Source organism: Cricetulus griseus, assembly GCF_003668045.3.
Source record: "Cricetulus griseus strain 17A/GY chromosome 1 unlocalized genomic scaffold, alternate assembly CriGri-PICRH-1.0 chr1_1, whole genome shotgun sequence".
Lineage (NCBI taxonomy): Eukaryota > Metazoa > Chordata > Mammalia > Rodentia > Cricetidae > Cricetulus > Cricetulus griseus.
The window spans coordinates 178,778,970-178,801,630 of NW_023276807.1; the positions used below are offsets into that span (position 1 = coordinate 178,778,970).

Consider the following 22,661-nt stretch of genomic DNA (forward strand, 5'->3'; position numbering starts at 1 on the left):
AAATAGCTGTTGGTTTTTGTCAAAGTATAGTGCCACTATTGCCCACTTAAGATTATTGGGTCATTCTGTCCATTGTGGTTCATAGACGTTATAGCTGAATATGACTGTTATTAAGTTCCCTTCTTTGGAAACTTGCATGGCTCCTTCTTCAGGAAGGAAATTTTTAAGTCATTTTTAACTCAGGAGCCTCTGGGCTCTGTGTATTAAGTTTATTGTGTCTTTAGCAATAGGGACTTACCCTCCAGCTCTGGGAAGCAATCATGGACAATAGAAAGAGTTTGTAACGTTTGGGGGAATCTCTTGGATATCCCTGACAAGTCAAAGAAGACCTGTCATGACTGGTGTTGGGGTTTTTGTTAGATGGTTTTTGACTGGGGGGGGGAGTTATTGTCAGATCAGATGAGATAATTTCATTTAAAATATATATACATATATATTCTTTTTATATTTAAAATTGTCATACATACATATAATATGTTTTGCCCAAATCCACCCCCTCCAATTTCTCACTTAACTTCCACCACTTTTCCCTCCCAGGTTCATGTACACTCTAAGTCACTTAGTGCTGCCTGTATATGCATGGGTGTGGGACCATCTACTGGAGCATGGGTGGCCTCTCAGGTCCCACATCTCCTTCCCTAGCATCCAAAATTATCACTAGCTCATCCACTAGGGGTGAGACTTCATGAGCCTCTTCCCCATTTATGTTAGGATTTTCTCTAGCTTTATCTTGAGTGGGTCTCATGCATGCAGCTACAACCACCGTGAGTTCATGTATGTAATGGTTCTATCTTGTGTGGTAAGTACTGTTTTACTACAGATGTCCAGAAACTTCATTCTTCATAGATGAAATGTGCCAAATAAGACAGCTGGTCTAAGGAGAATGAATGGGTATGGTTTGGGGCTCCTCTATCAGAAGGGTAATGGTTAGACACAGTGGTACTAGAATATATAGCTTGACTGGAGGACAGGAAGGGAGGGAGAAGGAAGAGGAACAGCTCTGGATATGATGTTGTCTTAGTAATTATAGTAATTTTAATCTTCATTTATCTGCTAGAGATTTATTCAACTATACTGAATAGAGTTTGCTTAAAATACACCAGAAAAAGAATCAGAAAATTTTGATAATCATTAAAGCTAGGTCATGGGTAAAATCTCTATTTTGCATGTCTTGACATTTTTATTATGAAATATTTTTCAGATGAACTGCACACTGAGTGAGAAAGCCGTGTGCAGCTGGGGCACCAAGCTGTGAGCGCTAACCGTAGCAGCTGCAGCAGCACCAACCAATGTACAATTCATGGGCCTTTACTCCCCATCACCACTGGGTCATTGCCTTGTAGACTAGAGACAAACTTTTATGGTATGAGTATTAAATGTACCAAGGGCTTCTGTGTTTAGAGTCCTGGAATGGTAACTCTTTGGAATGTTGTGGACAGTTCAAGAAATGAAGCTGCACTGAGTTCTTGAGATTAGGTACTAAAGCTTATAGTCCCTCCCCACTCCTGGTCCACCTTCTCTACTTCCTCATCTACCAACATGTAAGATAACAACCCAAGGCACCATGGAGCCATCCACTACAGTGCCTTCCCCACTGTGATAGGTTGTTGATCCTGTCGGTCATCTTATCAAAGTGCTGACGATCATCAGCATAACAGTGACTAGCTCTAGTCAGATCTGTTTGCCACTGACATTGCACAGCCTAACCATGTTTCCAGGAGACCATCTCACCTATTCAGAAATAACTACCATCTACCATGCACCCAATATCATTTTCCTTCCTAAACTTCCGCTCTCCTAAAAAATGGCCACATATTTTTATTGGCCTAAATTCTTCCTAAACCAGTATTTACTTCACTTCTCAATGACCACAGCAGACCCAGAAGCATGCTCTCCAGAGGGCTTGTTCCTAGCCCTTGTTTTCATCCATTGAGCTGCTAACTAAACCCTGAATGTGAGAATGAAAAGTTCATGTGCTGATGTAATAAGTAATTATTAAGCATTATGTGTTTCCCTCTCTTGGATTTACAAATAAATCAATTAATTAAATAAGTAACAATCTCCAAGAAAATAAAATACAGTCAGGGATAAGTTCACAAGCTGGACTACACTATCATGTTTAGGAGAATGAATTTGTTATTGGTTCGTTTGATCATTCATTCGTTTTGTTATACTTGGGCGTCAAACATACCAGGTAAACTCTTCTCCCTCAAGCTATATCACAGACCTGCTTTTTACTTTTTATTTTGTGACATGATCTTACTAAGTTGATGAGGAAGGTTTTGAACTTGCCATTTTACTAACTCAGTGTTCCAAGTAGCTAAGATTACAGCCTTGTACCATCTAGCTTATTCATTGCACATTTGTTCATGCAGCCATGAGTGTACTCTCTCTATCCCTCTCCCTCTCCCTTACACACACACACACACACACGCACATACACGTTAGATGGAATGGCACTGTCAATACAATTGCTTTCATGTCTTGGATCGGCAGCTGGATCTATGAGGCCTCTGAGATTCTATAAGGCAAAGGAGCAGTTTGAAGGCATTCATAACGAATAGCAAAATAAATTAGAAAAACCATGTGAAGCTGAAATGAATTAAGGAAAGTCATAGAAGATAAGATTGTGAAGTGGAATGTGAAGGTTCTTAATGCTATAAATTTTGAGATTTATTCCACAGAAAATAGAATTTCTCTGAAAGCTTTTGAACAGGGCTGCCAAACAATGTGATTTGCATTTTTGAAAGTTACTCTAGAGTAAGGTAGTTGGGGGACTTTGAAGCCTGGGCTAAAGCAGTAGCATAGAGCAAACAGAGACAACAACAGCAGGCACAGACCCAGTACAGTCAGGACTGTGGAGGCAGAGTGTAGATTGTCTGGCCTGACTTAAGCACTTGCTTTTCCCTAATGGGTATTTTTATTCTAAAAAACTACCTTAGGAATTATTTTGGGGGAAATAGGGTAACTAGAAATATACAAAAGAAAAATGACTGTTGCCCCAATTACTCTTTCACTAGAGATAATATCCTTTGGTCTTCCTCCTACTCACCGAATGACCATGGCAAAGTCTGCCCAAAGCATCTATGTTTAATTACATCAGTGTTTGTTGAATACCAACATGGATCTTCTCTATTCAGACATGGGTGATAGTGCTTAGGACAGAGTTGGCACTTTAAGAGAAACAGCCTAGGCAGTTCTATAACTGCCACAGGAGCATCGCCTGTGTGGTGTAGTGTGTAGCCAAGCAGGATTCCTGCTGTCATTGGTTAGTGACCAACTTGAGCCACTTCATCCTCCTTTATATGTGACTTGAGTGAATCAGCCTCTGCCTACATCTGACCTCCAACCTCCAAGAACTAAGTGTCTGTCCCAATGATTCTAAACATGGGCTAAGAGCCTGTCCCCATTGTTTCTAAGCATAGACTTCTCTTTGGTCAGCACCTTTTCCAAAATATCTCCTAATCTAAATTTCCCTTTCCCCCTCCTCCACTTTCCTTGATGGAGACTATTTCATCTCCCAACCTACTTTAAAAGAAAAATATTTGAAATGCCTGATTAAACTAAGTCATGCAGAAGAATGGATGGTGAGAAACTCAACTATCACAGAAATATTTAGAAGAATCTGTTATTTCTAACAATCCTTTGATTGGCAGGATGCTGGAGAGAATCATTTTCAAGGGTCAGAATTGATACTTTCATCATCTGTTCACTGAGTCCACATTCACTGCTTCTAATTCCTTCCAAACTAAAGCCAGCCAATGCCATATCCCCAGGTCACCAGCTCATACATAAAGAGCCCTTTAGAACCGGGCATGCTCTATACTTCCTACAATCAGAATTTGACTTCTTTACATTTGAAATTTTTCTTTATTTAAATTTCAGTATAGATAAAAGTTGCATTGATTTTCCTATTGTTCTGTGATCTTTATCAAAAAGCAAAACATAAAGTGAATATTAGATAAAAGTCATAGTGGCCTAGTTACCACATTGCAAGTTTTCTTATGAGTGTAAAACAGCATTTTAGTTACATCCTCACCATACAGCATTCTAATGCCAGCTCAAAGTGTGCAGATAAGCACAAACCCATGTTAGTTGATTTTTAGTCTTTGGAACCCTGCCACACAGCTCCCAAATAAGTCACACTGAGTCTTTTTCTTTCTTATGAATGCCTGGCCTTAGCTTGGCTTGTTTCTAGCCAGCTTTTCTTAAATTATCCCAACTATCCTTTGCCCCTGGCCTTTTACCTTTCTCTATTTTTGTATATCTTTCCTTTACTTCTTACTCTGTGGCTTGCTGTGTAACTGGGAGCTGGCCCCTAATGTACTCCTCTCCTTTTCGTTTTCCAGTTTCCCTATCTTCTCTTCCCCAGTTTTCCTCATATTCATTCTCTCTCCCTCACAGCTGGCCTATCCTTTCTCCTGCCTTGCTATTGGCCATTCAGCTCTTTATTAGACAGATCAGGTATTTTAGAAGGCTAAATAACACAGCTTAACAGAGTTAAACAAATGCAATGTAAAAGAATGCAACACATCTTTGCATCATTAAACAAAATGTAACACATCTCCAAATATTCTAAAACACAAACCTGCTCTGGAAAACTGTAACAATCTCCTTTAAAAATGGACCATCAGGAAACATATTGCTTCTTAGTAATGCTACTACAGCTGGTTCTGCCTCCAGCTTCAGTTAAGACTTCTGTGTCCTCAGCAGCACACTGAACGAAATCATAGTTTATATTCACCGCCCATGCTACAAGAACATGTCTGTCAGCACTGTACACACTCAGAACTACACACAGACAGTGGGAATCCCTGAAGCTCAATGGCTATGTATGGGAAGTCCACTACATACTTCTTATTCTTCCATAGAGCTCAGAGCTCTGAGCTGTAAATAAACTGAAGAATCTGTCCCTGGTGCGTGCTGTGACAGAGCTTAACTTTCAAACAAGGTGTGCCAAGTCCCAAACCTATGCTACATCCCCACTACAAAAACTGACAATAGAGCCTAGAATTTATAACAGGTACCTGAAAAGCCAGACCATGGCTATAAAGGGCCAAGTTCTGCTATGGCATTCTTTCCACACCTCCTTAAAGTGTTTCCTCTGTGCCAGCCCCTAGCTGGGTCAGGTAACATGAGTAGTAGCAGGGGCTCAGTGTCTCTGTCCCGCTTGCCAGGTTCATGTCTTGGTGACACAAACAGAAAAGAACATTGCAGTGTAGCAGCTTCTGGGGCTGAAGTGGGGGCTGCAGGCTAGGAGCTGGGGACTGGAGACACAGAAGAGCATCAAGAGAATCCTTCTGCTCATTAGAGCACTTGAGAGGAAGAATCTGACTTTCTTACTGATGGTTTTTATCATTTCAACTTTGAATTTATTTCAAAGTTACCCTTTTAGATATGTTGCAAGAACAGCACAAAGAATTATCATATATTCCTTATGCAAATGGACAAATGTCATCACATAAAAAATGCTTATATGTATATAGAGACATCCAGTAATGAATACACAAGTATTTCTCTCTCTTTCTTCATGTGTTTGTAGGTACATGTGTATGTGTGGGGTAGGGGTATCCACACATGCATGTGTGGAGATCAGAAATCAACATTGGTTGTTGTATTCTGTCACTCTCCACCTCACTTTTTGAGACAGGATCTCTCACTGAACCTGAAACTACTCAAAAGTTGGTTAGGCGGGTTAGTCAGCAAAAGCCTGGAATTCCCCTGTCTTGAGCTCCCTGCCACAGCAGAGGTTACAATCACATATCAGCACCTCTCATCTGGATGTTCCTCAAGACTCCATGTATATGCAGCATGCATCATACATAAATTTCTTTTAAAAAAATATTCAGAGCAAACTTCCCAGTAATTTCTGAAATACTCCATTGTGTTTCTTAAAAGCAAAGACATTTTCTTCCACTGCCTATAGCACATTGATAGTGATCTGCTGTTATCTTATCTATAGACCTCAGTCAAAATTTACCTATTGTGCCAGTGTGCATTAGACTAAAAGAAATTTCCAGCTTGCACATTATGTTTGTTTCACTGTGGCTGCAGTACCCTGCACTCTGGAGCACCCCCAGAGGCTCTGTCATAGCCTAGCCACACGCAGTGCAACATCCACTATTAACATGACTCACCTGGGCTTGCCTGGCTATTTTCTCATGGTAAGTCAGAAGTGGTAATGCTCTATGCTTTGCCATGAGGTGATACAGTTTGTTTGTTTGTTTGTTTGTTTGTTTTGGTAGTGTTGGTTTGTAGTATTTTTTAATCATTTTATTTTTTTATATTATGGAGTGTAAGTTGTTGGGCCTGATGACATATATATTCCCCACACGGTTCATGTACATGGAGAGGCCAGAAGAGGGAGTGAGATCTTCTAGAACCAGACTTACAGATGGTTGTGAGTCACGTGCCGCAGGTGCTCAGAACTGAACACTCTTCTGCGAAGCAAGTGCTCCTAACCAATGAACCATCTCTCCCATGTCTGATTTAGTTTTGTTGAAACAGGACCTCACCGTGTAACCCAGGCTAGGTCTGAGACTCATTCTTTCTCAGCTGATTTTCCTGGAATTTCAGTCATGTAGGACCGTGCCTGACAGACAAGTCCGGGGGCGGTAGGGGGGGGGGTGGATAGATCAATCTGCCCTCATGGCCTATCGCCATCCTGATTTACTTTATAGTCAGACATGGGTGCATGGGTCGAAAATACTAATCAAGAACTTCCTGCCCTGCAAGGCAGGCAATGTTCTAAAGGCACCGTCTTCAATACACATGTGCTTTTCGTGTTCTTTGGGTGATATGAAACGAGGGTGTAGGGCAGCTAAGATTTAAATCTTTCCCAAATCACTCTCCTCTGCCATACTTTCAGCAGAAAGAACTTGGTGAGCACATGAAAGAAAGACTTGCACGTTCACTACCTGTGGTTTGATGAGCAGTGTGCAGCTGGTCCCTGAAGGGATTGTGACTTCACTGTGGCACGCTTGCCCTCTGCTGGCCACTGCAGCTTACTGCATTATATTGGCTGCTTTACTGTCACTTGGATGGGGAATGGGAGGGATGGAGAGTCTGCCTTCATGTCTCTGAAATTTCCTCAACACTCTGGAACAATGCTTAGCCATAGGCTCAGGAAGAGTCTATCTCCGCTCTCCATCTCATTCTCTATTTGCCTCGGCCTCCCACCAGATTCTAAAGGTTGCTCAGCACACTTAATTCTGAACCTAAACAGGCACCCCACCCCCTTCTTTTATAAAACTTCCCAGGATTTTTTTTAACCGTAACAAATTTGCTGAAGCAGTAATGAAGCTAAAGTTAAATTAATCAGAATACAGTTCAGACCAGACCATCATTGCAGTCGATGAAACCTGTGGGAGAATTGTTTGTCCTTGAAAAATATTTGAAGAAGATCCAGTGGGGCTGTGGCAAAGTCATCTCACAGTGGGATCTGAAGAGCCAATAAGAGCAAATCACTAGACAAATAAGATGATGGAGAGGAAAATTCCCCAGAATGAATCCTAAATGGCCTCTATTTTAAGCCAAAACCCCACCTGCTCTTCACAGATAAAAAGCCTGTCCCTCAGGGATTCAGAAGCCTGGGGACTTCCTCAATATTCCATTGTTTTATCTAGCAGGGAATAAAAGTAGAGGAAAACCAGGTCCAAAAGAGAATGCATGAAGCCTGAAAACTGGCACTCTGATCACACACACACACACACACACACACACACACACACACACACACAGACACTAGCAATGGGCCTGTCCCAAACAAACTAAAACAAACAAACAATCAAAAAGCAGTGTTTCAGTTCCCCCAGATGCACTCTTGGAAAGCTTGGTCTCCTGTGATGGCAAATACAGCTATTCCAGGGCCAGTTATTTTTATGAAGCCATTGCCAACTGCCAAAAGAGTGAGCTCTTGGCTGGGATCTGGAGAATGTTGCTGCCAGAAGGTACTCTAGAATATTAACTGAGTAGCTGCTAGACATTTGTCATCTGTCAGATTTGGAGAGACATAAATATGTTTGCATATGACTGCTGTGGGGCAGAGAGCTAAAACCTTTGCCTCCAGGTCAAATGAACTCAATAAATAAATGTCTTGTGGGATGTGTTTGTGCTAACCAAGGCTGTCATTTCAAGGTCTTCCTTACTTTAATAAAGCATCAATAAATAGTTGAGTGAAGAATTAATCAGATAGCTACTCTCTTCTAAACCTCCCCATCTACTCCTCCTCTGTCTCCATTCAGATGAGGTAAGGCTCCCACGGGAGTCAACAAACCATGGCATATCTTATTGAGGCAGGACCAAGCCCCCACCTCCCTGCATCAAGTCTGAACAAGGCATCCCACCATCGGGAATAGGTTCCAGAGAGCCAGCTCATGCATCAGGGACAGATCCTGGTCCCACTGCTAGGGGCACCACAAAAGACCAAGCTACACAACTGTCGCCCAGATGTAGAAAGCCTAGGTCAGTCCTATGCTGGCTCCCTAGTTGTTATTATTCTTAGTGAACTTACTTATTATTTTATGTGTATGTGTGACTGGGAGGTACACATGTCATACATGCATACAGAGGTCATATGGCAGCCCTGTGAAACTTGTTATCTCCTTCCACCTTTAAGTGAGTTCCAGAGGCCAAACTTGGCTCCTCGGGCATTCATCCTCGGGCCACAAGCACCTTTATATACTGAAACATTTTGTGCACCCTTTTGGTTTATTTTCTAACTACAGGTATGTATGTGTGTATGTATGTATGTATGTATGTATGTATGTATGTATGTATGTATGTATATATGTGTGGAGATATGTGCACAGATGTGCAGATGCCAATAGAGCCCAGAAGAGAGTGCTAGGTTCCCCTGGAGCTGGAGTTTCAAGCCACTGTAGAGTACCTGATGTGGTTTCTGGGAACCACACTGGGGTCCTCTGGAAGAGCAAGTGCTCTTAGCCAAGGAGCTCCAGCCTCCATATTAATTTCTTGACCAATTGCAAAAACAGTCTTTCTAGATAAAAAGCAAAACATACATACTATCTGGAAATGTAGTTGTAATAAGGAACTCTGTTGTAATCTGTTTTTGTTTATTTATTTGCTGAGTCTCTTACTTAACTTCACATCATGCTTATATATGTGCCAGGTGACAAGGTTTGTTTACATCATTGTAATAGCTTCCTTGTCACACTTTCCCATCTTTTTCTAGCCCATCTTTTCTCTCTAGAAATGATCTATAAATAGAAAATAATGTGAGAGCCCTCTTTCGGTCATAATAGCAAATGAGTAACTTGACAGACAATCAACATATCTTCATGGTTATCTTAACTGTATGTCAAGAGATTTTGGAAAGAACAAGGGCAAAAACATAACTGCTCTTCTTTTTTTTTTCCATTTTCTTATTTCCTAGTCTAAGCCAATACTAAAAGCAACAACACCACAATGTTCCTCTTGATATTTTTGTGGGTTTAAAGACACACAAGACTGCTTAGTTTTCCCAAAACAAATGTGAATATATTAAAAATATCACACTTTACCATGAACAAGAAATATACACAAAAGGTGTTTGCAAGTCTCCATTTCTTCATGAACCCTCTCAACCTCTCAATATAGATCTTGGCAGTGCTTGACTCACTTTCCCACGATGCACATTCCTCCCCCCCACCAGGCTGTCTAACTTCCTTACACTGGTTTTTAAAACAATTTCAAGAAATAAAAGCAGCTCCAGTCTCCAATCTCTGTGGTGCCAGCCACATCGATTTCTCGACCTTTGATAAGTCCACAGCTAGATACTGTGTGACTTCCTGAGAATTAAGAACACTACCTCATTTCTTTCTTTGGTCCAGTTCAAGCTCTGACTCTCCAGAATCAAGCCATGCAGACTCTCTGACATTTGGACACCACTTATTGATTGAAATTTTAGGAGTTGTCATTCAAGGTCACTCAGCCTTGACTGGATCAGTGTTGGAATAGCAGGCTTCCAACAGCCTCAACCTCACCCAGTCTGACCCAAATGTGCATAATCACCCTGCAGAAATAAATGGGCTCAACAGAGCATCACTTCAGCTGGTAACTCACACCAAATGCAGCTGCTACAATTAAGGCCAGTTTTAGCAACAGAGGCATGCAGAATTAAAGGTTCAGGAAATTAGAATCTTCCAGTTTGTTAAAAGTGTTTTGAAGATGAAATCCTCTATTTTTAACAGACAAAATGGCAGCTTAGATGGGTCCGCTTCTACTCATGACTGTAAACACCCACCATTACCTCTAAAACCAACATTTTAGATATTATATGAAGCAAATCCTGCAAGTGTTTCTATGCCAGCTCAAAAATAATTTCAAAGAACTTTTAAAATGACAAGTTTTGTTTATATTAAGCACATTTCTCAGTTTTGACATCTCCTGCAAACATCCATAAAAGTATCTTTCCATTCCCAACTAGTGGGTAAGGCATTGCTGTGGTTTATTGTCCACCACCTCAAATAGACTATAAACATGCCCTGCCAACAGAAACTCCACCTTTGACCCAGTCTCATATTTGACAGCAGGACATGTGCATCTCAGCATCCTTCATGTTTCAATCCCCCATGCACAGATAGTGTAAGACATGAGCCCAAATTAACCTGAGCCTTGTTTCCAACGACACTGGAAATGTATTCAACTGGAAATATTCTCAACTTTTACCCAAAATTCAATTATACTGTCATTGGTGAAAGGCCAGGGGCATGACTTTACATCACCTAAAACAAGAGTTTTAATATTTCCCTTATATTAGGGACCTCCATTTAGACAAAACTGGGATTCATGGCTTCTGTGAATGAGAGAGAGAGAGAGAGAGAGAGAGAGAGAGAGAGAGAGAGAGAGAGAGAAATAAGTTTGAAACCAAGTTGGAGATTTTTTAAGAGGTATTTTTTTAATGAGGTTTGTTTATTAGCTTTTATTGATTCTTTGTGGATTTCAGAGTGCACTCAGACCCTACTTATCTCCTCATCTCTTCATATCTGCCCTCTGCCCTTGCAACCTCTGCCCCGCCTAAATCAAAACCAACCAAATTTAAAAGGAAAACCAAACAAAACAAATGAAAACAAAGAGAGAGAAGAATCTTGTCATGGAAACTGTAGTGTGGGTCATTGAGTCACACAGTTCACCCTTTAGTCCATTCACCTTTATTTGCAAGTGTTCATTGCCAGGAGTCACTGGTCTGCCTGAAAGCCTCTGATTTCTGCTAAGCCATGGATTATGGGCTCTCAATGGAGTTCCTTCCCAGTTCTTCTATTCACCTATGCACAGGCTGACTCATTCACAAACCTGAAACAACCAATTGTCAGAACAGCAGATGGAGCCACTTTCTTGCTAAGGAAGCCCAATATGGAAGAATGAGCCTGAAACCCTATGGGAGGTCTCACATTTTAACATGCATAGAAAAGGCTTCCTACTGCAGCACTCACTCCCAGGCTACCCTAGAGCTCAATTAAGTTGCAGGCCAAAGTGTTAACACTGCAGCCAAGTTCCCGAGAAACACTGACACCAGGGACCACAGCTTGAGAAAATACTTTCAAAGCAATTGACAATTTCTAACCCCTTCTTCTCTAATCAGTCTACCTGCTGTTCACTCTGGCTAAAGTTCTATTGACTGTGATTCCTGAAATGGCAGAATAGATCTCACTATGGCTTTGGTAATCCTGTTCTTAAGGACCAGCATCAAAACTACAAGATGTCTGACAGCCTTTTCTGCTTTCCTGTGGTCCCTGAAGTTCTGCCATTGCCATTATGCCAGATGTTACTTTCAAGTGTGAAATTTAAAGAGTTTCTGCTTATAGCCCCAGCTGTTCATAAAAACTGCAGACACTAGCTAATCCTTTCTCAGGTTCTCACTTCCTCACCACCCAGCTCCCAGAACACCTTTCAGAACTACACTAAACACAGGCATAAAAAGCCAGGATAACTTCTGCTTTGTAGACTCCTTGACAATGGGGATTACGCAGGAATTCAATTCCAGTATTGTGTCCTAGAAAAAAGAAGGTATTATGAAGATATACTTCCCCACATGGAAATGCCTGTTGGACTAAAACAGAGACAGCACCAGCCCACCAGCTGAAGGCCGTTCAGAGGCATATTTAAGCCTATTTTAATTTTACTTTGGCAAGCAAGAACAATAAAAGGTTTGTGCCTTCTTTTTCTTGTGTTTGGTCCAGCTCCCCTTTCTGTGGTAACAAGAGGCCATTTTGAATGCTGATCTTGGGGGAATGAAGAAGTTGGTAAAGACAAAATTAGTCATCAAGACAGAAGTGACAATATGTTGATTATATTTGTTACTTGTTTCCTTGCTGGGACAAAATACCTTTAAATGCAATTTAAAGAAAAGGACTTCATTTTGTCTGACAATCTGGGGACACAGATTTTCATAAAGGAGAAGGCATAGTATGCAGGGGAGGCGTGTGGCAGCTGGCCACATGGCATCTGTAGAGTGCTTATTTCTGGTGTTCAGCTTCATTTCTCCTTTTATTCAGACCAGATCTCAGGTCAAGGAATGGTGCCACCCACATTTAGGGTGAGTTCCCCTCTCACTTAACCTAATCTAGAATATCTAGAATCTCCTTCACAAGTATGACATGGGTTTTTAGATCCTGTCAAGCTGATAATCAGTAGTAGCCATCACACCAATGATATGATAACAGCAAAGGGTCCATTTCTGAGTACCCAGTGCTCAGTTTTATTTCTGGGTTTTTCTTCATTTTCTAATGCAGGGCTCTGTTATCCATAACCATTCTTAGGAAACTAGGGAACATTTTGAAAGTGGCCACAGAAGTGCCAAATTCTATTTAGCAACATGGGAGTACTTTTATCTCTAGGCTAAACCACTTCTGACCTAGGTAAGGGCTTCTTTGACCTTCACCTAAAAAAGATAATAAATCTAAACTCAAAGCAAACCACGGAGTAAATAAAAAGGAGTACCTTTTATTATTCCTCATTACAGATGTGTTTGAAATACAGATAGATGCTTTGCACATTTTTTAAGCTGCCTAAGCTGACCTTTCAAAACTTCTCAATCACAAAAACAGCTGATGTGTGTTTAGGATGCAAAGCCTAAGATCAGCCTAAACAAAACATCTTGGTGTGGTGAGCCTGTTCCCATCACAAATGCCCACACTGGAAATTTCTAGTGCATTCCAAAATCAGTATTTCATGCACAGACATCAAGTAATCTGTCTATGAACAGTGTTTGTACTCCCCAGTTTCAAAGGGTGCTCAAACTGAAGTTGGTGGCAGCAGTAATATGTTCTCACTTCCTCCTTGTTCCTTCCACATTGAGAAACTATCTTCTTTCTCTCCCATGTCTTCACTAGCACCTCTGTTTATGCCATCTACATCTACCAGGCACTGGAAATGCTTCTTATTCTACTTTTTTTCACCTTTAAATGAAACGTGTTGTTCTAGGGTTTCTATTGCTGTGGAGAGACACCATGATCATGGAAACTATTATAAAGAAAACATTTAATTGAGGGGGTGGCTTACATTTCAGAGGTTCTTTCCATTATCATCATGGTGGGAAGCATGGCAGCAGGTAGGCAGACATGGTGCTAGAGGAGTAGCTGAGAGCCCTACATCTTGCAGGCAAAAGGAAATCAAGTCTATGTCACAGTGAGGAAAGCTTAAGCAAAAGAGACCTCAAAGCCTACCCCCACAGTGATACTCTTCCTCCAACAAGGCCATACCTACTTCAACAAAGCCACCCCTCCTAATAGGGCTCCTCCCTGTAAGATTAGGGGAGCCAGTTACTTTCAAACTACCACACATGTTTATATTTGTAAAATGGGAGCAATGTTGCCATCCACATTAACAGATTAATCTCTGGGACTAAAGTGTACCTATAAAAAAGTATCATATAGTCTGCCCATTACAATGGCATGCCCTTCAGAAATGGCTCTAGAGGCTGGACAGAGTCTCAGAAGTTAGGAGTGTGTATAGCTGTTCTTACAGAGTGCTGGAGTTCAACGGCTCACAACTGCCTATACCTACAGTTCCAGGGAATACAATACCTCGGGACTCTGCTGGCACCTGCATTCACATGTATATGTTCACACAGAGATATATATGCATATGTAAATAAGTAAACAATTGAAATAAAGCATTGACTTCATAACATAGAAGTATTTTAACACTAGAAAATGAGGAAATGTTTGATTCTAGTATTGAAAGCAGATCAGGAATCTATCATCCAGGTGCTATTCTTCCTAGTAGTTGATGAGTTTAATCATAAAAGGAAAATTGTTCCTCATCTTTCTAGTGCTTCTTATTTATTTATACATCCTTTTTGGCATTTCAGTGTCCCCCAATTAAAGATAGTGTGAGCCCTTTATGCTTATAAACTTACTACTTTTCATTACTTCACTTAATAATCATTACAAGCATTTAAAAACTGTAAAACTTACTTTAAAAAAAAATAAGAGGTGCTGAAGAGATGGCTCAGCAGTTAAGAATGTGTAGTACTCTTGCCAAGGGTTCCCCGGACCAATGCCACGTGTCTCAAAACTACAGGTAACACTACGTCCAGGAGATCTAAGATTCTCTTCTGTCCTCACAGGCACATACATTCATGTGCTCATACCCACAAACAGACACAGACAACACACAATCACAGAGAGAAAGCAACAGAGACAGACAATCAGATGGGGACATGGCGGGTGGGGCATGGGGCAGGGAAAGTACATGTCTTCTGAAAATTTTTAAATTGCCCTGCCTCACACAGCTAAGAAAGACAAAGCAAGCCCAGTTCCTTCAAACTCTAGCAGCAATGTCTCCCTTCAAAACAGCAATCCCAGCAAAAGGGCACAAAGAAGAATAAGGTGGTTTAAGTAAAAGGGCTAATGAAACCCATGCATCAACTGCAACTTCCCAGAAGAAGCATTCATTACAATTATTGGCTCTAGCTGCCTTACAAATAGGTTAAAGAGAAACGTAGCTGAAATCGGTTGAAGTCACTTAAGTGGCCTCGCCAAATCCCTTTAACAGGTGATTTGTTTTGCCAAAAGCAAATCTTGTTGGAAGAATTCGATGAATTAACAATCTGAAATTGAATGGTTCTTAAATGTTCTTCCTTGAAAGTTGGTGGAGCTGACTTCAAGGTTTCTGTCTACTTAGATATGGAAAAAGGTAAATATTCTAGTGAATACAGCAGAGAACATAAGAAACACTGGCATTTTCTCTCTTCTCTCTTTACTATGCCAAATTTTCAGTTTTTTTGGATGAGTAGGCAGAAACGCAGATAGACAGTTCAAACATTTGACTCTTGATGCTATGAGTAATTTTCTGGGATTTTGTTTTTGAGACGGGGTCTCACTGTGTGATCCTAGATGACCTAGCACTCAGTATATAGACCAAACTGACCTAAAACTCAGATATCTACCTGACTCTGCCTTCCTAGTGCTAGGATTAGAGGTATATGTGACCATGCCCAGCCTTATTTCTTATTTTTAAGAAATCAATAAAGCATTTTTGTGTACATTATCGTTCTTTACTTTTGGCACACATGGATTTTGTCAATCCAATATTTGTTTATCAGCTACTTTACAAATCTGGCAACTTTTTAAAGGAAATTCAGTTGACAGCTTTGTGTTACACTTAAGGAAAAGAAAGGATTAGAGAAAATTGGGGCCCAGCATAATGAGGACTGAAAAGAATGTTCACCAGGTAAAGACACCAGCCATAAGCCTGGTACAAGAGAACTAATGCTCATAAAACCTTGTTAGAATTTCCCTGGGTACCATGGCACAGCCAGCGACTGACCATGCTATTGATGTATTGATCCTCGTACATCTCAAGTGGTGTCTGAGAAGGTGATGACTGCATGGGGCCCTTTGATTCCCTTTCAATAGAATATTTTGATTTATATTAAACTGCCCAACAGTCTTCCAAAATGTTCAAGACCTTTCACATTGTTATCACCAGTGGGTGTACTTTTCTACATCCTTTTCACCATTTGCTGCTTCGGACTCTGGCTTTTCTAATAGGTGAATGCTGGTCTCTCACTGCTGTTTCATTTGCATGTTCTTCATGATTGAAAGGCCCGCTGCCTCTCTGTCTCCCCCCACCTATGCTGATGCTGGGTGTTCTCTCTGGAGCAGGGCAGAGCCAGGATACGGCCAGGGGCTGGAGAGTGCAGCGCGGGGCGATAATTGTCCGGGAGCTGCGAGCTGCCGCAGAGCCGCCCTGCTTCACCTTCATCCTGCTGTCCCTGCCCCCGCCGGCCTCCACTTCCCCCGGCTGCCGTTTTCCCTCCCAAGCCGGTTCACCCAGGCGGGGCTGCCCTGGCACCGCGCCGGGGCTGGGGCCGAGCAGGGAAAGGGCACCCCTCGCCCCCACGTCCCCCCCCCCGTTGAGAAACACTCCGTCCCAAGGTCTCCGCCCCCAAGGTCAGCCACCTGGGCGCGGAGGGAGGAATCAAGTCTGTTGTACCAGACACCAGACCTTGAGAATATGCTGATCTGGAATGGCTCTGTGCCTCATTTGAACCATCAAATAGAATCCCTGCTCCTAGCTTGCGCCTTTTTCCCTATATAAGGACCCCTTTCCCTTGGCTCGGCGCGCTTGGCCTCAGAAAAGCTAAGTCGCCCCGGGTACCTGCGTCTCCAATAAAGCCTCTTGTTTTTACATCCAGTTCGTGGCCTCGCTGATTCCTGGGTGTGGGTCTCCCTCTACAAAAGTATCTCTTCGGGGGTCTTTCAGATAGTTGATGTGAGGTTCTTTTTCATAGGCTTATTTTACATCTGCATGTCTGTTATGATGAGGTGTCTGTTTAAGCACTTGGACCTTGTTAAAAGTTAGGGAGACCATTTTCATTGATGAGTTTTAAGAGTTATTTGTATATTTTTCACCACAGTCCTCTGTTAAATCTTTTATAAATATTTCCTCCCTGATTGTGAATTATCCTTTCATTTTTTCCAGTGGATTTTTGTTTCATTAAAATATTTTCAGAAAAAAATTAATGGAGGTCAGTTTAAGAAATAAATCACTATGGGGCCATATTCAGTGTGAGGCTCATGGACAAGTAAGTACATCACACAGCCACAGGTAAGCAGGAGGTACCAGGCTCCTGTATTTCCTGGATAGCAGGTCACATCTGCTTGCCTGGGGGCATTTCAGTTCACTTTAGAGTAAAAGATTACAGACCATTGGCTATATGATGGAGTTCATGTATCATGAAGGGAGTATGGGATCTTGAGCCCCTGGGAAAGCCCAGATTAGACTTTGTGTCTTGAAGCAATAGGACGGGGAATTTAGGTGAAAGAACATGTATAATAGCCACCATGAAGACTGCACCTCCCTGGAAAACTCAGCTACTCAGTAATAAGTTGGACAGAGAAATGCAATTGGGAATACAAATATCTCTTTATCTCTCTGTCTCTGTCTGTCTCTGTCTCTGTTTCTTTCTCTGTCTCTCTTTCTCTCTCTCTCTCTCTCTCTCTCTCTCTCTCTCTCTCTCTCTCTCTCTCTCACACACACACACACACACACACACACACAAACAAACACACATGTATTTAATAAAAATTTAAGAATCATGAAAGATTTTGAAGTGGTTGAAAGTGAAAAGGAAATGGCAGATTGTCTAATCAGTGTAGTTGTAAGGGCTGTCTGTATTTTTTCATCTTGGAACTAACCTGAAACTCTGTGTTAGGAAGCTAACAGTTTTAATTTCCCTCAGAAACACAAACAGATACAGATGCAATTGAGTATTTATACTGAGGATGAATCAGCATCATTGAAATCCCCTTCTGCATTCCCTATGAATGGATATTTGTACTTCTTGAATTATCCTGTGAGTGAGTTATAACATCTTGTTGATTTCTTCTTTATTTAATGCATTAAATAGGAATATTTGACATATGTTGATTGTATATTCATTTTTAAGAGAGTGAGAGTCATGATTTTGCTTTAAAAAGTATTTTATAAGCAGGGTCTCATATAATTCAGGATAACCTTAAATTCACTGCGTAGCTCAGGATGACTTTGAACTTTTGGTCCTCTTGTTGTACCTCCAAAGTGTTGGGATTACAGGCATTTCCTACAATATTAGGTTTATGCATAATTGGAAACAGAATTCGGGTTTTTGTGTATGTTAGGCAAATATTATACCAAGTAAGCTACATCATCAGCAATAAAATATTTTAGTAAATTACTTATTACTATTACTATTATTCTTATATGTGTGTGTCTGTGTGTAAGCATAAGTGTGCATATGTGTGTCATACCATGTGGAGTTAAACAGTTAAAGACAACTTTTGGGAGTCAGTTCTTGCTTCCTACCTTTTTTTAGTCAGAGTCTTTTTTTGTTTCTTTGTATTTCATTACATTAGGCTAAGTAGCATTTTTAGCTTCTCAGTGATTCTCCTATCTCTTCCTCCTATCTTGCCACAAGAATACTGAGATGACATTACTATATCTGCTTTTCCAAATGTGGGTTCCAGGGATTGAACTCAGGTCAACAGACTTTCAAGGCAAGTGATTTTACCCACTAATACCTCTTGATGGCCCCTCTACCTTAAAAAAATTAAAGTTAGCTTACATGTGTACTGTAAGTAGTAGGGACATGTCACACTCAGTACTCTAAAATCATACAATACATACTTTTATTCACTGTGTTACAATTTCTTGCAAAGACATGTAAAATTGAGAAGTGAAATCATGCTACTTGTTAGGGGTCGTATGGCAATAGTTAAAGCCATTGTTTGCCATGGTGAAATTAAATGGAATATAAATGTACTTAAAAAAGTTGAATATTCTTGGTTTTCCCTAGACTAGATCCTGTGAAAAAACCTTTGCTAGTATTTGTGAGTCAGAACATTTATCACAAAAATCAGGCTACTCTGATGGGCTTATGGATGTCTCCCCAACAATGCTTCCTCTGAATGTGGAATTCTTCATTGACATTCTGGAGTCACCTCCAGCTTTGTGCCCAGGATGCTGTGCAGTTGCTGTGTTTGCATTGAACAGTTAGATATCTGCAGATGGAGTACGGATGATTCTTGGGCTAACAATTGAAAAGGCAATTTTTTGATGCTTTTTCCAGCTGTTTCTGACAGATTAGCTGGGATGCCTTCCAGGTTCCTTCACAGACACTAATAAAACTTTACAAGACTAGCACATGAGTTGTACATTCCTGATGATTTACTTGTGGAAAGAGCTTAGAAACACCCCCACCCTTCTCTCCAGGGCTATGAACCAGCTTGTCCAGGTTGTGTTTGCCAGATATTGTTGTTGGGCAGAAAATTACTGTAGACAGTAAATTCAAAGTAAGGTTTATTAAATAATCATTCTACTTGTCTTTATCATCAATTCCACATTATTCTATCTTGAGGCTGCATCCACCTATATCTCCTGTATTGCAATGGAGACAAAGGATAATCTCATTGTTCTTCCCACTGAGGGTAGATCCCTTACCAGGTACTGTTTAACTATTTGCTCTGGATTATACATGATCTTTGTCATCTGAAATCAAAGCAGTTATGATGAGACATTTGAAAGGGATGTGGGTGTGCTGTAATTATGCTTCTGCCTTGTGGCTAGAGAAGGGTTCATGAGACTTACTAGAAACTACCTCCTTCTAGGTTAGGCACCAAAAATATGTTGGTGAATGAATGAAGCAAGCGTTTTTGTTTTTTTTTCAAAAGATTCCTTTAAAGTCCCAGTGATTGGCCTCTAGGAAAATTCAACAACTGTGTGTTAAATTAGGATGATAGCTGTGTGTGGTCATACACACCCTTAATCCTAGTACTCAGGACACAGAAGTAGAGGATCTGTGTTGTAGAATATTTGCACACTGTGTGAAAGTATATTGCTGATTGGTATAATAAAAAGCTGAATGTCCAATAGTCAGGCAGGAGGTATGGGGGGATTTCCAGACAGAGATAGAGAACTTTGAGAATAAGAAGGCAGAGTTGGCAGCCAGATATGGAGGAAGCAATATGAGCAGTATGAAGAGATGAGGTAATGAGCAACTCAACAGAATATAGATTAAAATAAATGAGTCAATTTAAGTTATAAGAGCTAGTGGGATAAGCCTAAGCTAAGGCCAAGCTTTCATAATTAATAATAAGTTTCCATGTCATTATTTGTTATCTAGCAGTTCAAAGCAAAATCTGATACAGATCTGTCTGAGTTTTAGGCCATCCTGGTCTACATAGCAAGCTCCAGGACAGCCAAGACTACATAGAGAGACCCTGTCTCAAAAAAAAACAACAAAAGCAGAACAAGATGACAACAATTAGAGGGACAAACCAAAGAACATGACTTTAGTATAGCTGATTTTGTTGGTTATAAATTTATAATCCACCAGTAACATTTTAATTTCAGAATCCATGATTATAATGATAGGGTCCAGAATTTCTCTAAATAAGCATACTGAGGCTTTTACATCATCACCCAATGTTTTTGAGAGATTTATTTTTTCTGATTCTTGTTAAAGTTTTATGCGAATGAGTCTCAATCCAATAACTTACATATTAGCTAAATAAATTTATATACTCCAATAATAAAGATAATTGTGACAGAAACCATATGATACACAGATAAGCACTGCTTCCATTTTATATTAAAGTTTTATTCCACAATAGTAGAAAATATTAACAACGTGTAGTAGAAACCAAATGTGGACAGTGTAGCTTAGAAAAAGTGATTGGAATACTTCAAGGTCTACTATAGAGCTACAGACCTGAAAACAGCTTGGTATTGACACAAAAATAGACAGGTAGACCAATGGAATCAAATTGAAAACCCTGATAGTGACCAACATACCTACAAACACCTGATTTTTGACAAAGAAGCTAAAGTTATTCAATGGAATAAAGAAAGCATCTTCAACAGATGGTGCTGGCATAACTGGATGTTGGCATGTAGAAGACTGCAGATAGATCTATGTCTATTACCATGCACAAAACTTAAGTCCAAAGGGAAAAAAGACCTCAACATGAACCCAGCCACACTGAACCTATTAGAAGAGAAAGTGGGAAGTACCTTTGAACAAATTGGTACAGGAGACCACTTCCTGAACATAACACCAGTAACACAGATACTGAGATCGACAATTAATAAATGGGACCTCCTGAAACTAAGAAGCTTCTGTAAGGCAAAGGACACAGTCAGCAAGACAAAATGGCAGCCCACAGAATGGGAAAAGATATTCACCAACCCCATATCTGACAGAGGGCTGATCTCCAAAGTTTACAAAGAACTCAAGAAGCTAGTTAACAAAACACCAAATAATCCAATTAAAAAGTGGGACACAGAACTAAATAGAGAACTCTCAATAGAGGAATATAAAATGGGTGAAAGGCACTTAAAGTGCTCAAAATCCTTAGCCATCAGGGAAATGCAAATCAAAACAACTCTGAGATACCATCTTACCCTTTTTTTTTTTAAGCTTGTAGGAACTTTATTTTCCTTCCACCTTTTTTCCCTTTGCTTGGGTGTCTGCAGAGCAGCTCAGGACCACTCAGTGGTGGCTCCAATCCACTCAGTGGCCTACGCTGTGGGAACTGCTGACCAGTCCTCAGTGACTGGCTGGCACTCCAGTCTTCAGTAGGAAACTGCTGGCTGGGTACAGAGAGCACTTGTACACCCTCAGACCAGTCGGACACATCTGGCTGAGCAGCAGTGAACTCGGGTGCTGGCGCTGTCCATTCGCCCTGAAATTCCTCCTTGATCACAGCCTTCTCAGCAGCAGCCTGATCATCCTTCTCAATCTCCTCTGGGTCTCTGTGGAAGTAAAGGTCAGGCATTACCTCCCATGGATGCTCTTGGGAGATAGCGCCATGCATGCAGAGTACTTCCTGGGCTAGCATCTACCACATCAGACCCACTGAGTGAGCCCCCTTATTGTTGCATGGGAAGGCAATGTCCACCTAGAGCAGAGGAGAGTCTGTGTTACACAGAGAAATGGTGGGCAGGTTGACATAAGACCCCTCTGTGAGGGGCTGGTTGCCAGCCCTGGGGTCAGTGACCACTAGAAGCCGTGGATCACAGAAGGCTGCTTGGATCTGGTTGGTGAAGGTGCCAGGAGTGAAACAGTCAGCAATTGGAGTGGCTCCAGTGGCAACAGCAAACTTCAGCACAGCTCGCTGCCCAGTGTTCCTGGAGGAGATGACTCTAACATCACCAGGGTTCTCAATGGCAACGATGGCCTGGGCTGCCAGCAACAGCTTCTCCCACATCCTCTTCAGATTTATGATACAGATACCATCACTTTGCCTTTTGTAGATGTACTGCTCCATCTGAAAGTCAAGGTTGGTGCCACCTAAGTGGATTCCTGAAGCAAGGAATTAGAGGACGTCCTCCTCCTTCATCTGCAGGACATCGAGGGCTCTGGACATTGTGTAAGTTTTCCTTTTAAGTTATGATAGGAATCAAGAACAATGCCATATGGTCCCATCTCAGGGCAGCACGGAAAGCCCATCTTACTCTCGTCAGAATGATTAAAATCAAAAACATCAATGACAGTTTATGCTAGAGGGGTTATGGAGAAAGGGGAACACTCCTCCACTGCTTGTGGGAGTGCCACTTTGGAAATCAGTATGGTGATTCCTCAGGAAAACGGGAATCAATCTACCACAAGATTCAGCAATTCCACTCTTAGGTGTATATACCCAAAAGAAGCACATTCATATAATGAGGACATCCAT

At 41.1% G+C, this 22,661-nt stretch overlaps 1 pseudogene; it reads right to left on the reverse strand.

The window, feature by feature from the left end:
- Positions 1–21,403: 21,403 nt before the first annotated feature.
- On the reverse strand, positions 21,404–22,352 carry LOC100756940 (annotated as a pseudogene).
- Between the last annotated feature and the right edge of the window lie 309 nt (positions 22,353–22,661).